This window comes from Symphodus melops (assembly GCF_947650265.1).
Source record: "Symphodus melops genome assembly, chromosome: 20".
In the NCBI taxonomy this organism is placed as follows: Eukaryota; Metazoa; Chordata; class Actinopteri; order Labriformes; family Labridae; genus Symphodus; species Symphodus melops.
The window spans coordinates 18,134,326-18,150,959 of NC_136710.1; the positions used below are offsets into that span (position 1 = coordinate 18,134,326).

General features: G+C 41.9%; 1 protein-coding gene across 8 annotated transcripts in view; it reads left to right on the forward strand.

Annotated features, from left to right (window-relative positions):
• Positions 1 to 16,634, forward strand: part of nrxn2b (neurexin 2b) — a 730,611-nt gene that overhangs the window by 345,517 nt on the left and 368,460 nt on the right. The gene's annotated exons all lie outside the window — the stretch shown is intronic.

Below are 16,634 nucleotides of genomic sequence, written 5' to 3' on the forward strand. Positions count from 1 at the left end.
ATTTTTCTGACTTTAATGTATCTGTATTTCTCATCTTGATTCTGTGCAGTTGCCCTTTTCTGCCCTTTCCTGACCTCATCATGAGTGACACCTCCCTCATTACCCACATCTCCTTGCGTCCATATATCCTCGCTCCTGAATAAGCATCTGTTTAAAATCCTTTCTTCCATCACATATTATTTCTCCGTCACGTCTCTCATTTGCATGCATCTTCCCACATCTTCTTCCTGAGCATAGTTAAAGTTGTATTGTTCTTTTTTTCTCCTTAAGTTCCTTCGCTTTGATTTTCCCTCTTTTCTGTCATAAATTTAATTAATGTTTCACCTGCATAATTATCAGGATTCTTCATCCTGCCCTCCTCTTCGCTTCCCTGCCACACTCCGCTCTGAAATTATTTTATTCCCGCTCCCCTGCTTATTACCCATTCTATTCATTTTCCTGTCAACCTTCTCCAGAAGGCATTCAGAAAAGGGCAACTTGACACTCCCCTGTTGGATGTTCCTATTTTCTGTTATGCAGCGCTGAGCCTGGGCTTCACTCGGCTGCACACACAGGTGTTGCTTGTTTTCAATGTGGGACAAACTGCAGTTTTAGCCCCCAGAAAGCTAATTGCTTATCCACTGAGAGACGACACCACCTGGTGCTTGCTTGTTTTCAGAGAAAGCAAATGTTTTCTTGCCCCATACTGACAGAATGATAGCAAACTGTTATTTCTATCATGGCCACTGACAATTGAACAACTAGTCCACAGGTAAGTGCCGCCAGCTGCAGTGATCAAAGTGGAGAAAACCTGATGTTTGCCTCAATGTTTATGTCTCTGTGTGAATGTTCCTCCATTTCTTTAATAGCTTTGTAATGGTGGAGAAATCAGGAGGAAACAACCATTAATGCGGTCTTCTGCATTGAGTAGCTATTCTGCGCTGTGATGTTTGAGTCATTAATACACATTTTCACTCCCCTGTGTAAAAAAGTCCTCTCTTAACCTCCCTTAAACTTGTCTTGTTGTAAATCCACTCTGATCCTGTATTTGATCATGTCTATAAACCCCTCTATTTTAGCCCTGCTCAGAACAGGCTGTTTCTGTGTCTGTAGCTTTAAATATGCAAAGGAGCTGTGTCTGACCACGCCCCCTCACTGGAAGGGCTCGGGTGTACTCGCTGCTTTCTGGCTCCATGTCCTATTGTTTACGGTGAGAAGGCAGACTCAGAGGGCAGGACAAACACCTAGCTGTGGGAGTGTCACCCACCTGGGGGAGGGGCTACTGCCCTTTGTGATGTCATGAAGGGACAATCTCTGAATGGCTTGTTTTGAGCACAGATTTTGTAAAAGGTGCAAGAGGTAAAAGACAGAGAAGATTGACTCTCATAAATGGGGTGTTTGTAGACAGACTAGAGACACATATTAGTGTTATGGAAACATGTTGAAGAGGGATCGGATGGTTCAGGATCAGGATTTATCTTTGGTTAGAAATAGTACTGTAATATAAGAGGATACTTGGTTAAAGTGACAACACACTGCATCTTTTTACTTAGTGTTTAAAGTGTGTTTTTTTGAACACATTAAATCTAAATATGAGTCAAAGATGGATTGATTAATTGCATTTAGCATATTATCCATTGAGGTATTTATGATGGTGGTAAAGATGATGATTGTTTTATTTTATTTGTGATGGTTTGTGATGGTTTTGATGCAAATTAGAAGTCTCTGGAACATTTGGCAATGTTGTGTATAGCTTCACTTCACTTCACAGCACCTGTGTGTCCGATGAGACCGCCTGTTAGACTCTTGCTTGTCTTGTACTAACTCTCTGATCTGTCGCTTTGGATAAAAGTGTCATATCAATAATTTTCAAAATTATAGAATATTTTTTCATTCAAGTACTGAGATTCTCAAGGAAAAACTGTAAACCTAAAAACCAGAATAATTCTTATGTTGCAAAGCTTTGTTTGGATTAAAAAACTCTCATAGTCTTCACATGAGCAGAACACAAGTGGACTCCTGCTGCCTGATTAACTGAGCAATAAGAAATCTTGTGCACTGCAGTGCCCACCCACATAGTCCCCTTTACTTTCAGAAAGCATTACCCTGCGGGAAGGAAAACTTTCTGTGGCCATTGACTTGTGTGGCTCCTGGTCCCTGCAGCAGAGTCAGCACTAGAGCGCTGCAGTGTCTCTCGCCCGACCTTTCAGGGTCTGATTGGTACGCTTGGCTCCCTGACAGAAGAGCAGCAAAGAAGTAGGACAGTATGGATCGGTTCGTTTTGAAACATTTCTAACTTTTAAATTAATGCATGGCGTACCGTACCAAACAGAACTTCACCGCTTGATGGAAAGACAGTAAAAGACCCTTAATCTCAAGGGAAAGTTCCTGCTCTGGAAACACAGCTCTGTTGAACTACGGTTCAGAATCTTCATTATAAGGCGCTTAAAGAACGTTCATGTCAGACTTCATTGAGTGCAACCAAAACCTTTTAATGACATCCTTTTTTTTAAGACTCTTTTGCAAATACAGTCATGGCACATAACCAAATAATGCTTTGAGATTGTCCATTCCCAGGGTTGACCACTAGATGTCACCCAAGCACTGTAATTGGCGGACACACTCTGCAGTAGAAGAGGCAGAAGCTGAAATTTATTTATTCATTTTCATGCGACCACAGGGCTCTAAGTCATATCACAGGCTGATGGAACTGACTTCAAGTCTACTTTATTTAAAATTGATGTTGAGCCGAGGTCAGAACAGGTGTGTGAGCTTTATGGGGAGAAATGTTGCAATATTTCCCAGCATCCACTCACAGCGAGTCTTTCTTAATTCTTCTTTTATGGGAAGAATAAACCTTTTTGGTCTTGTTTTATATTTGGTTGCTGTGTTTAAATATTCATGTGGTTATTCACCATTGCTTTTGGAGCAATCATCTCTCAGACTTGGACCCCTGGGTTTCAGTAGTTCAGCTTTGTGAGGAATATCTTATTTAACCTTTACATTTTTCTATTTGGTTAACTGAGCCCTCTTGTACAGCTGTGGCCAGCTTCACGGCCTCTCAGTGACACACAGCACCTTATAAAAGACTGTGTGTGTGGGTGTATAAAGGAGAGAAGTCACTTTTGTGTAGAGGAGAGTAAAGAAAAAAAAGAGAGATAGGGAGCAAACCAGGGCAGGGCTACAGACAACCATTTATTCCATGCCATGACATCTGCCGGTCGATTCCTCCTCCAGAGCCAAGGGCATACCCATGTTTTGGACCAATAGAATTTTGCCCTCCTAAAATCAGCGAACTCATTCACATTATCCATGCTGTTAGGTTCTACTAGATATTTCTAGAAAGCACTGAGCGAGAGAAGGAGGGAGATTTGTACTCCTCCCTTCTGAATCAATCCAAGCTGCTACTGCTTCTGTCTTATGTGATTATTCTTACTAATAAATGTAACGCATCTCTTTGGTTGTACATCAAATCCTCCAAAGCTGCTGAGTCCTTGAGAGCAAGGCACCTTGGCCAAAGCTGTGCACAGTCACCAAAGCCTAAACCTCTGCTTTTAGAATTGATAGTTTTAATACTTCTTCGATAGCTTATGATGTGATGTTATAAATGTTGGTCACATTTAGGGTTTAAGATATAGACAACAAAGGAGAGTATCTTGTTGACCTTTATTACCTGTTATTGACCATTGTATTGCACCATGTCTGCCCTATATGGTCACTCCTTGAGCCAAAACACCAAAAATGGGTGTGGCTCAAATCCCAACCTCCAGGCGCCAAACCAGACAATTTTGTAGCAATGGCTGAGTCACAGTGGTTATCTCCACTTCTTCTACATTCCGTGCTGAACCTTGAGTTACAGTATGTATAGATTTCTATTCTGACTGCACACAGACCTTAAAGCCACTGGGTGTTGGAATAAAATATTGAACACTGCCAATCCATGCTCCCTATAATAGAGGGGAAATCAAACTGTAATCTCTTGAGATAGAAACCTTTAAGCTAAATTGCTTGTATGTACGCATAGCTACTGTTGATTTATTCAGGTCGATTTGTCTCCTGGAGACAAAAATGGCACGGGGGGATACATATATAGCAATAAAATAAAAACGGGATTTTCTACCTTTATCTTGTAGGAAACCGAAGAGAAACTCAAGAGTGTTGTAATGTTATGTTATGTTGCAATGTTATAAGACTACTAGAATTTTAGAGCAACCAAACCACAACCTGCAACAAATCCTAACACTGAATGAACCGTCTGTGGCTTCAGCATTACAGCTCGCACTAAAAACATTTATAATGATTACATGAACAATTGGAACAGGAACTTGTAAGAGTCATCACTTAAAGAAACATGAGAGCCAGCTATTGTGGTGGTTGCTAAATGCTATGGCAGTAAAAAGAAATGCATTCAATTTTGTGGCTACATCTGCAAAAGTCCCGCTGTTGAGTTCCTGTTGGTGTTCGATCTTTAAATTCCTGGACCTTTGAGTGCCTTCTTCTTCTCGTAGTTCACCCTGTGACCCTGTTTTCCCACCTCACTACAGCTGGATATGAGCTGTGAATGCGAGCTGTGGCCCTCAGCTGCAGTCGGGTCAGGGTGTCAAACTGATGATATCTGTTTGGAAAGGTGGCTTTTCAGCAGCCAGCAGCACCTCTTCCTAACGGAAGACGAGACGAGATTTAGCACGACATATGGGCGGTGTGTGAGGGCGCGAGCACGCCGTCTGCTGATGTCGTACCCTTTGGCCTATCCACCTGCGAGTACTCAATCCAGAACACACAGAGACACAGTGTGTGTGTCTATGGACTAGATACAGTCTTACCGACATGAGGGCTAATGTTGGCTTGATCATGTTTGTATGATCTTGAATAATGGGTCTAGAGCATTGTTCATGTCTGCCTGTAAACACAACATTCAAACTAAGCCCCTTCTCCAGGGCTCATCACCACCAGTAGTACACACTCACAGTGGCGTTCCAAGAGTTACCGACTTGTCTTCCTCTTTTTTTTCCTCTTTCTGTATCCCTCCCACACAGATAATTCCTCTTCATTTCCTTAGTTGACATTAATCAACAAACTTTGGTTCTAACAGCAACATTGCATGCCATGCTTGGCGGGGAGTGTTTTCAGATGGGACCCCCTTGGGGAGCTTTCCTACAGTACTGTCATTGCAAACGTTGCACATATCCAGCCGCTGCTTGGGTTTAAAATGTGTAAACCCTTTGGGGCCCCCTGCTGGGCTTCGGGCCCCATGCAGTCGCCTTCTTGGCCTTTTGACAAACAGCACGTCTGCACAGTCACATACTTTCTTTGTGCCCAATGAGATCCAACACGACAACAAGGTTTTTTGACCCAAATCCAAAATGTGATTATCAAAGGTGTGTGTGTGTGTGTGCGTGTGCGTGTGTGTGTGCGTGTGTGTGTGCAAGCATTACTTTTTTTGTTGTAATGATTTGAGGTGGGTGGCTTTGTTGCAGAAGTGAGATGTCAGCCATGCACACACTGAACGTGTGAGTCATGTTGTCAGGGCTGTCAGTCAGATGAGATCACTACAGGATCCTTATCCAGCAGATTAGCTGACTTTTCTGTCGACAGTGTTTCAGTCAACAGTACCTGTTAATCACTAAGATACACTATGTGTGTGTCCTTAAGGCCTATCCAACTCTTTTATGTTTTTTTATTGCATTGGATTGTTTTCAAAGCTGAATATTTTTTAGAGTTAAAAAAAAATACAGTTTTCATCTACAGCCTTGCAGTCTCTGTTTGCTGTTTGCTCGTCAGTCTAGTTAGTTCCCTGACTTGTGTATTCCTTTATTCCATTCCTTTATGGTGGCTTGAACAGAGTGAAGCCATGTGTATGTTAATATAATCAAATAAAATATAGTCCCACTTATTTAAAAAAAAGAAGCAATGCCTGAAAGGGTGAAGAGTGACGCCACAGAAACACATTTGAGGATGTTTTTATCATAAACTGTGACTTTAACAATCATGAATAGTAAATGTCTAAAAGACATTTGGAAGATTTGAAATTGTTTCCCCTTCCTTTTCGCTGTCATCCAACTGGACAGCCTTCGTAATCTGTGTGCTATCCAAATATAAACAAGCAAGCAGCAGCTCTCTGAGTGAGTTTCACATCTAAACTCTGTGCTGGTTACGATCGAATGCTAAATAATTGCATCAGAAAATCTTTTTTTTTTTTTTTTTTTTTTTTTTACAATTAGAGCAACACAAATCGTGTTTTTATCAAAAGTTTAATCAGGAAGACTGTCATGTGTTCATGCAATATACGTCTTCACTGTTCATCATAACTCACATGTGAGGAAACGTCTGCTTGTCACTTTGAGTAGACGAGATGTTCTTGGATCTTATATCTGCACTCTTAAAGTAAAAGAGTCACTTTAGGTCAGAATAAAGCAGTGTGTAGAAATAAAACTGACAAGGATGTGCTACACCCTTAACATGTTTACAGCCTGGTCCAAAAAAAAAAAAAAAAAAAAAAAGCTGATGTCTCTGTCCACACACACTGTACAGGGGGTTTGGTCCATGCAGGATACAGCATTTAGAGGAACGTTGAATCATGTGTGCACACTTTAAGTTTGAAAAGAACTCCTGACACTTGACATTCCAATATGATTGGTTTAAAAATGACAACAGAACAGAAAAACAACAGGCCCACACTCAAACACTAGACTAGTGTACTCCTGTACAGTTTGATGCATCACTAAGATATTGCAGTTTTCTGGAGCATAGAGAGTGAAAGGCTTGAAGAGGTCAAAAAGCTCCAGCGGCACTTGAAGCATGAAGATCATTTGAATTTACTTTGTCAGGCCAACTTGTTTCCACTTGTTCGCTTCATCAGGGTCACCAAGAATCAGATTGCAAACATCATTCAAATAGGGTCGTTGAAATTGAAAAAAAATGAAATGATATATAACCAATCATGTAGAGTATATATTCATATCTATATTAGCCCATGAGGCATCTACTCAGGTGGGCTGGTTAGAACTATAAGCACTGACAGGGAGGTGAGGGCAGCGTCCAACAAAGTCATGGATGACACCATATTTGACATTATATGTTGGAAACAAGAATCAAGAGAATGACATTCTTAAAGATCCCTGTGAAAACTCTCAACCCTCCCCGGTATCTCTTCAAATATGTGTCAGCTCCCTGAAGATGAAGATAACACTCAGTGCCTTCACACTGGCACATCAAAACCAAAGGCACAGAGACAGCAGCCAGGAAGTTAGAGGGTTACTTCTTTTTAGTTTGAAATCCTTGTTTGAATGGCTAGTGAAAAGATGTAAAGCATTAAGTTGGCAACCGATTGAAATTCAAACAATCTGTGTTTGGGCTGTAAGCCAATCAAGAATGAGGCACCGTTGACATGGAATTTCAGCCACTCTCTGAGTTAAGTGTTGCATGGTTGTTTTTTTTTTATTTTTTGCATTTGACTAAGGTGGTTTAAGTTTAAAAAAAACAAAATCACGTCTGACCAAATATTGCCGACTGTGTCAGGTTGTGCATGTCAGATCCAGGAAGTTTAGCAGAAGTGTGTTTTGTCTATTAGTACAAAGTGTGAGATAGTGAGAGCCCAAACCTTGTACTTGTGAGTGTTTATTTTTATCTGATTAAATGCAGGAGGCCAACTGAGATGGGGAAATAAATCCATTTGGAAGCAAACACAAATTCCTATTGATTTCCATTCAGCACTAACAGTTTTTACAGAGACCTCCTCCTTATCCTTTAATTGAGTAATTTTCCAGATAAATGAATTTAGGCCCCACATTTTCAGCTTTTAATTCAAACATACCGTACACCAATAAGAATTGTGCTATGATGATGAATAGCACCAGGAGACGAGCACATTTCTTTCCAGTGTCGCCACGGTGACATGGACGGCCACAACACACAGATGCACACGTACACACACACACACACACACACACGCATTCAAAGACGCATGCATCCATAGAAACATATTGAGAGCAGGGAAATGAATCTGACGATTTTTTCTTCCCCCACTCACACTGAGATGCAGCATATCTCTTCAATTGAAGCTGTCACCCTCCTCAGTCCTTACCGCTTCCACACAGGTTGTCAGGTGTCACACTCCTCCCACATGTGATTTGCACAGTCACGACTGTTGAAAATATGTAGCCCTGTAGCCATTTTCCCCTCCGATGCAGTACATGTGTTCAGGGACAGCATGTGTCACGGACATTTTGTATTGAAACAGAAGGTTTGTTCCATGTAATTTATATTGATTTGGGTTCTTATCTAGCCCTTTTTTTTTTCTGTTTTCTCACTTCTCCCGCAGCAGATGGTTCTCTCACTTTCTTTCAAAACACAGATATTGAATTTGAATGAGTATCCAATCGCTCACTTAAATCATGACTCATCACATCCCTCCTCAGCCAAATAGATGTCAAAGATGGATATGCAGTAAGCACTAGAAGTTGCCCCTCAGCACCTCTGCATCCTACAGCTTTTGAAGTTGGAGAGTGTATCTGAGGTAGACTGTACAAATTATTTTTGGAGATGCTCGGATTGGGATTTGATTTTTAAAGGCAATTTAATGCTCCAATGGAGGATAGCCCTTTTTTTATTTAATGCTCTTTTTATCCTCCAAAACTCTAGGCCAAATGTGATTCAATGAGCCAATAATAAGAGTATTTTATTAGCATAATGCCTCAGGTCTGTGCGCGCTCAGAGATGAGTGTAGCATTTAATAGGAATAGATTTATGTTCAAAGCAATCATCTAGTTCAGCGATGGACAACAGAAAGTAATTGCACATTTCCCAGTCGTTAACGAGTTTAATTGTAATTAACAGTTGTCCGTGTGATACTCGGGCACTGCCAAGCATCAGAGAGGAAATACACAAGATGTACTGTAAACACTCGGGATATAAGCAACCTCCCTGACAGCTGACTGCAAGTCGTTTGCTGTCACATACAAATACTCCTCAAAAGACTTTAAGGGAAAAAAAAAAAACATGCACATTCACATCTCCATGGATGCAACTTCATTTCATTTCAACCCGTTTTATCATGTGTTTTTTTTTCTCTGCACGTTTTAATGGGAATGAACCAAAGGCTTCTCAACTTGTTAAAGAGAAATGTCCTTACAAATAGAGCTTTGAACTTCAAAGGAGTCTGTAATCAGATGTGTCTTCTGCTGGAGAAGGATATTCTGGGTGAACGTGTCCGTGTGGGGAAAATCCATGCGTGTTAAATTGCATATGTGCGCATGTTTCCACTCTGATGCACTGTGACATCTCGCTGCGTCGCTTGATAAAGAGTGGATGTGATGGTGGAAATGTCTTTCAGCTGAGGCCAAACATTCGTCAAAATATTCTAATATGTGAGTTGCTTTAGGAGATATTAAAGTCTCAGGATAATTTCCCTTTGTGAGTTGCAAGTGTTAAGAACTAACTCAGGATTTCAGGGGCCACCTGTCAGACATTTGGTCAACATTTTCTGGGGTGCTTGCATGAAAATGGCTTTTGATAAATTACTCTCTTACTACTCTTATTACACTCTTGAAAATAACTTTCTGTTGCCCTTTTTGAAATCTGTTTGAACATTTTCACTTCATTAGGCAGTGCAAGGCACAACAACAGAGCGATTCAAAGCGCTTCACCTAAGACATCCAAAGCATCACAACAGAGGCGCCAGTGTCCTTGTGTTTAGTTAGAACGCTCCATGTCTGGAGGTTGTGGTCCTCAGAGTGGAGGCCCAAGTTTAATCCGACCTGCGGCTCCCTTTCTGTGTGTCCTACCTCTCTCTCTCCCTGATTTCTGACTCTATCCGCTGTCCTTTCTTTGCAATAAAGACACAAGACAATAAATGTCCCCGATGACAGTCTGATCTCTTGTAAAGGCTTTCACACTTGCAGAAAACTCCTGCTAGCCCCCTAGTGTTTTTTTTTCTGTCGAAAGTCTGAGTGAGTTGATGCAGGATATTATCCGGAGAATTCAGCTCGAGCCAATGAGAGGGAGACGTTTCTTAAACGGCTCCTTTGTGCCAGTATGTTGTTCTTCACTCTTTTGTTGACATTGTCATTCTGTTAGACTACACATATCATTGATATAAAGGTAATCTCATTACAGCATCGTGTAGCGGATTCTATCACTTCATCCGCTATTTCTGCATTGTTGTTTTTTCATGTCTTACCTCAGGAGATCCCCCCCCCCCCCCCCCCCGCCCCCCCTCCGGTCTGACTGGACTAGTCTCCAGCTGTGAGGAGCATATTGGATGTGACCAGCCAGGTCAGCAGAATATCCAGAGCAGTCCTCCTAAAATTAGACATTTTCAGCAGTGCAGATGTGAAATGGCTTTACACTCTTTCCTGATTAAAATGGTTCATTACCATGTGTCACATTAAAAAGTTGTTTGCATTTGTTATATATTTCCAATGACTTGACCTTTCTGTCTTGCATTTTACATTCAATTTCATTTGAACCAATTAGAATAATATACATTTTTCTATAATGAAATTGTAATATTGTTGGCTCTTCTACTAAGCAGAACACATATCCCAAAAAAAAACAAAGTTGTTATTTTTTGCCACTGTTCAGAACAACTCCAAAGAGACTCAATCAGCCAGCACATTTCCTCCCCCAATTGCAAATAATTGCACAAATGAGGCGAAGTGCTGTTATTGTGCTCGCGAATGAACAGCCAATATTACAGCAGAAGGACATGCTGTGGAGGTGATGGACCATGGGTCTATGAAAACCACTGACCTTACAAAGCTTCGTCTTATATCATTGATTCTCTCCAGTTTGAAAGTAAGGGTATTTTTTTGTGAGTCATTGTTCAACAACATAGACAGTGTGGTGATTGTTTGATTGTACGAGGCCTTTCATTCTATGGTAAACCCAATGAAGTGAGGTGCAGTAACATGGAATGGCAAGGCAAGTGTATTTATATAGTGCTCTTCAGACACAAGGCAATTCACAGTGCTTTACAGACATAAAAACAGAAATACATTAAAAACACAAAACAACAAAAAGAATGGGGAGAGGTAGGAGTTGAAGGTAACACTGAGTAAATGAAGAAGCTCTAACAGGGATGGAACTGTGCCTTGTAGTCTTTCTTTTTCAATATACTTCTTCCTCTCTCCTGCTGCTCTCTGTGAACTTCAGACACCTGAGGTAATCTGCTCACTACACCTGAACAGAAGGAATTGACTTCCTGCCCTGTTTATGTCTAATTAGTGCTGTCAACGCCAATGGTCTGTTTTCTGCTTTAGGCACAGTTTGTCTGCTCTTTCTTAGAACACTTCTCTCGGCATGTGGGACCACGTTGTGTCCTTTTGAGGCAGCATTTTTCAGAAGACCATGTCTCCCCTCCTGGGTCACTGAACAGCTTACAGAGCATGATGGACAGGGAGGTGGCAGGGTCCCCTTTGGCCTCCTGGGTAATAAACTGTAACTGCAAAACAATAAAAAAATAAAATAAAGCATCACAAATACTATCACCTGAGGACCACTGGGTCAAAATGTTAGACTCTCGATAACATAGAAGTAGCCTTTCTGACATCACCTTGTGGCCTGTCATAATGCAAATGAGTGAAGAACTCTTTGACTTCATTGAAGCAAAAACCATCATTGTTAGCGACACGTTTTAACGGACATAGGGACTTATTCTCTGACTCAACAGTTATTCTATATTCTTGAGCAATTCATCTGCATACATGTTGACTTTCTTGACAGTCTTGTAGATATTTCTCTCCATATATCTGCCTGTTTGTTGCACTCATTAAAACATGCAGAACTGTCTCAGTAACCCACACTTGTACGAAAAGGAAATCAAATGGGGGGACAGTTCAAAGCTTGCACCTAATGCATGGAGGCTCCAGTCCTCATCCCTCAAGTAGCAAGTTCCACTCACAGTCCTGGCACTGTTTGATACAGATCCCTGCTCTACTTCCCCCTTATTTTTTGTCCTTCCTAAACTTCTAAAACAGGCATCAAATCCCCAAGATAATCTTACATTGAAAACAAAGCAGATCAAATGATCCATTGCACATCCCTATGTGGTTTACCTCAGGCTATAATTTAATGTAGAGAATAGTTTGCTCATGGATAATGCATTGGAGATCTCCTGCCAGATCACAGCGGGACCCTGCAGCTGTTTTAACCCCATTTAAGTAACTTAACATAATGTCCAAATCAGAAATACAAAACATGACGCAAAACAGAGAAACCGACGTCTTCTGTTGCAAATAGGATGTACAGTATGAACGAGCTAATGGGTTCAAGGTAGACAAAAGATTTGTAGCTTCAGAGTAAAGCAAAGATAAAGTAAAGGTCACATATTCTCCTCCTCTTCAACCAGCTCTTCATCAACATGTGTGCGAAGTGTGTTGTTGTAAGTCCACTCTGATCCTGATCGCCTATAAACCCCTCTATTTTAGCCCTGCTCAGAACAGGCTGTTTCTGTGTCTGTAGCTTTAAATATGTAAATGAGCTGTGTCTGACCACGCCCCCTTCCGTGGAAGGGTTTGAGTGGCTGGGTTTTTCTCGCTACATGTCCTATTGTTTACGCTGAGAAGGCAGACTCGGAGGGCAGAACAAACACCGAGTGTCACCCACCTGGGGGAGGGGCTACTGCCCTTTGTGATGTCATGAAGGGAAAACGGCCTGTTTGAGCATATAATGTTCGATAAACACTGGAACAGTTGTCCTTCGTTGATATTACGAGAATAGTTTTTGCTGTTGTATCACATTTTAGCTCAATAGTATAAGGTAATAAGAACTTCCTGCCTCTTTCTTATGGGGAAAATCATTTTTCCAAAAAGATCAACAAGAGCCTTAATGATTAAGGAGGATTCAATTTCTGTTTAAACAAATAATATTGCAAAAATGTTCATTAAGCATTCAATCACAAAGGTGCTAAAAATGTTTTTAATTGTTTTTTCAATGTCTTCCCCAACAAAACATTTTAACACAACACATTCTCTTCAAATTGATCTGCTCCAGAACACCAGCAAAGAGAAGAAGGTGGCCTTTGTGTTTAGTTTCGATGTGGTCTCTGCGGCACAGCCTCAGTCCAGGATCAGCCCGCCTACTCTCAGCGCTATGTGGCACCAGCGACAGGTTAGCTGAGCACTCATTACAGAGGCTCTAATGAGAGAACCGCTAGCAGCCTGGAGCTGTCCAAACCCATACTGCCTTGCAGGACTGATGGCTATCCCATGGGTCCTTACCCTCCTGCCACAGCATGCTCCAAAATGTGGTTCAAATCATAAATCAGCAAACACACACACACAGATTTTTTTGTAAAGAGTGAGGGAGACAGATGTGAGGAAGGGGAGGGTGGGACAAAAAACAAAAACATGAGGGCGAAAGAAACTGATAAGAAGCAGACGATGGAGGGATGCAGATGGCAGCAGGAAAGAAGAGAAGGGTGTGTTTGAAGTCCCGTCGGGAGCTCTAAAATTCTCGGGGACCGGTAAAATAGATGATTTATTTCCCGCTTCTCGAAATCAATCTCCAGTCTTCTCAACATCTTCCCTGGCTGAAAATAGGTCCTCCTGCGGTGGCCATCTGCAATTCTAGAAACTATCAACAGAGGTTATCTTGTCATGGATGCCAAAGCACTCCCCCATCCTTCCCTCCCCCCCCCCCCAGCTACCCCTTCCCTATGATGAGGGTGGGAACAGTGGGGAAGAGAAAGTGTGCGGTCCCTGATAGCAAGCAGTGAATACAAATGTGTGCAGGGAGCATCACACACTCACTTTGCTTCACAGAAAGGAGAGTAGACGTACTTGTGTGCACTCACACACACACACACACTCACATGCACACACACACACACACACACACACAAGCGCAGTTCGCCTTATCTCTGTAATTGGCACAGGGGTCAGAGCGGCAGGCGGAGATAATCGTTGCCGGGGGTCATAATCCATGTCTCGCTCTCTTCTTATTCCTATTTTTTCCCTTCTAACCTTCATAACCAAACACCCTCAAAACACATTTTCATAACCTAAGAGAAACTCAACCTCCTCTTATCTGTTTTTCCCCTGTATGTGATGCAGAACCATGGACTTTACTTTAGATGTTGTTTAGGTTGAAGCCACGGGGGGGGTTGTTTTTGTGTCCTCAAGTAACCGCCAGACTCCCTACTCACCACAATAGACCAATCAATACATCCATCCAACCCCTCCCTGAAAAACCTCGAATACACGGCAGAACACAGAGCGATCGTTTACAGGTGTCATAATGAGGAAAATCGAAGGTGAAGAATTGCAGGTTACAAAAGGGGAAAAGGCGCGCGGTGTCAGAAAAACTGTGGAGACGAAAGTAAAGAAGTCAGGAGAACCAAGATGAGGATGCAGGACGCTCCAAATGTAGACGTCTCCTTGTGTTTTTATCACCGTTATCTGCTCACATCATTCATTCATATCACAGCATCTAAGCTGCCATTTAGATGCCGCGCACGCAGACACGCACTCGCGCACACACACCCAGCTTTTCATTAGATCCGCAGTGATAGGCCTGCGCTTCTTTGAGATAGAAAAATATGATATCTTAAGATAGGAGCCAAATGGTATTATCGTCAAAGGAGGTCTTATCCTGATAACTCTGAAGAGCAAAGTAAATCCTGTCTGCTGCTGTAGGAAGCATATTAACTTCTCCAGCCTTATGTAACCAGTGCTGCTATCTGCGTTTGCTTTTACATAAAAATAACAAGTCCATATGGGTCACTCCATCGAAGAACCCTCAGCTCTCTCATAAAAGCCCCTTCCGCAGCAGTCGAAAAATCACTCCTGCTCGCATTGCACACATATTGTATGTGGATATTATAACCGTTTGGTAAATGATGCCTGCAGAGTGTCGAGGCTAAATAAAAAGAGAAACAGTGTTGTGAAAAAACTCCATTTAAAGCTCACACTGAGTAATTTATAACACATAGGCTATATAGTATTGGCATGTGCACTTCAGCCAAACATGTTCTATTTCAGGCGTTGCTGCGTTCATTTTTGAATGTGTCACTTCCCAGTCTGAATATAAATGGAGCCAGTTAACACACCTACAGGTCATGAATCAGAAAATGGTACCTCTGGGTCTCTAAACGAGACTCTTTTTGTGTGCAGGTCTTCGTCTTAAATTCATGTTTTAGACACAAATGAGGAAAACGTCTGACAGTTTGACGCAGTGTTCTGTCAAGGCAGAGGTTGTTAGCTCAGGACAGTTATCAAGATTTGGGAAGTGACATCTCTTCAGGGTTACATGTAAGCCTTCCCGTATCCTTGGCTCTCCTTCAAACAGCACACGTGCATTTATAATGTGTTTCACAGTTCTCTGGTATCCATGCAGGATGTAAAGAAAGAGCTGTTTTTTACAGACCTGAGTTAATAAGGCTTCCTCTTAGAGATTTCATCTTGCTGCGTGCTGGGTCGTTCTCCGGCAGCAGCAGACATTACAACAGTGGGGAACTATCTTGTTGAAGTACTGCGCACTTCCAAGGGGGGAGAAGTAGCAGGAGCACTAAATGAGCCTAGTTAATCATTTCAAGGACTGAGCAATACTACAACTTTCACAGGTGTGCCTATCCAACTTCATCTTCCTCTGATGTTGTGAACGCGTCAGGGACCTTTAAAACTTCAGTCGCTGCATTTTTCATAAATCAAAACATTTAACTTTACATGTTTTAAGCTTTCTACAGTAAGTCAGACCTAAGTTGTTTTATCTGACATTTTAAACATTCATATAGCAGATACCAAATGTATTCTAATGAAATATATGTAAGGATTGCCTTTCAAAAAAAATAAAAACACCTCCCTTTGAGCTTTTTGTTCTTAGAGTTGTTTTCATATGGGACGAGGCAACACTTCTTTGAGCTTCTTTATTATTCACCTGAACCCCTCCCTGAGCCGTGAGGATACAATATTTGAACTGCACACTGCTGATTCCTTCTTGCAGACATGTTCTGCTGCATAGAAGTCAAAATACTTTTATTTAGTCTTTGTTTGGTAAAAGCGTTAGAGACGTAGCATTTGGACAGTCAGCGTCCCGTATCTGAAATTCAAATTGAAAGTGGTTGGCATATTAGAGCGCTGGCAGGGAGGGCTTTGGTGTCCTGGAGTCGCAGCCCACCGTCCAGACACCAGTCGACTTGTGTAATCAAGTGTGAAGGTTGTGAGGCGCAAACAGCCATTAACCTCCCGAACACAGGCCATCATCACAGTCTGCAGAGGACAGAGTGTGTGTGTGTGTGTGTGTGTGTGTGTGTGTGTGTGTGTGTGTGTGTGTGTGTGTGTGTGTGTGTGTGTGTGTGTGTGTGTGTGTGTGTGTGTGTGTGTGTGTGTGTGTGTGTGTGTGTGTGTGTGTGTGTGTGTGTGTGTGTGTGTGTGTGTGTGTGTGTGTGTGTGTGTGTGTGTGTGTGTGTGTGTGTGTGTGTGTGTGTGTGTGTGTGTGTGTGTGTGTGTGTGTGTGTGTGTGTGTGTGTGTGTTACGATTTGTAAGTAAGTGCCAGGACTACAGACTGTAGTAAAGGAGTGTGTGTGTCCTTTATTTCTGCCTGCTGGATAAAGTGGATTGTGTGTGATTGTAAGCGTGTCTGATGGGATGTGTTGAGTGCATAGTGTTTGTGTGCAGCTGGGAATGACATCAGTTGGGTATGAGAGGACTGTGTGTGT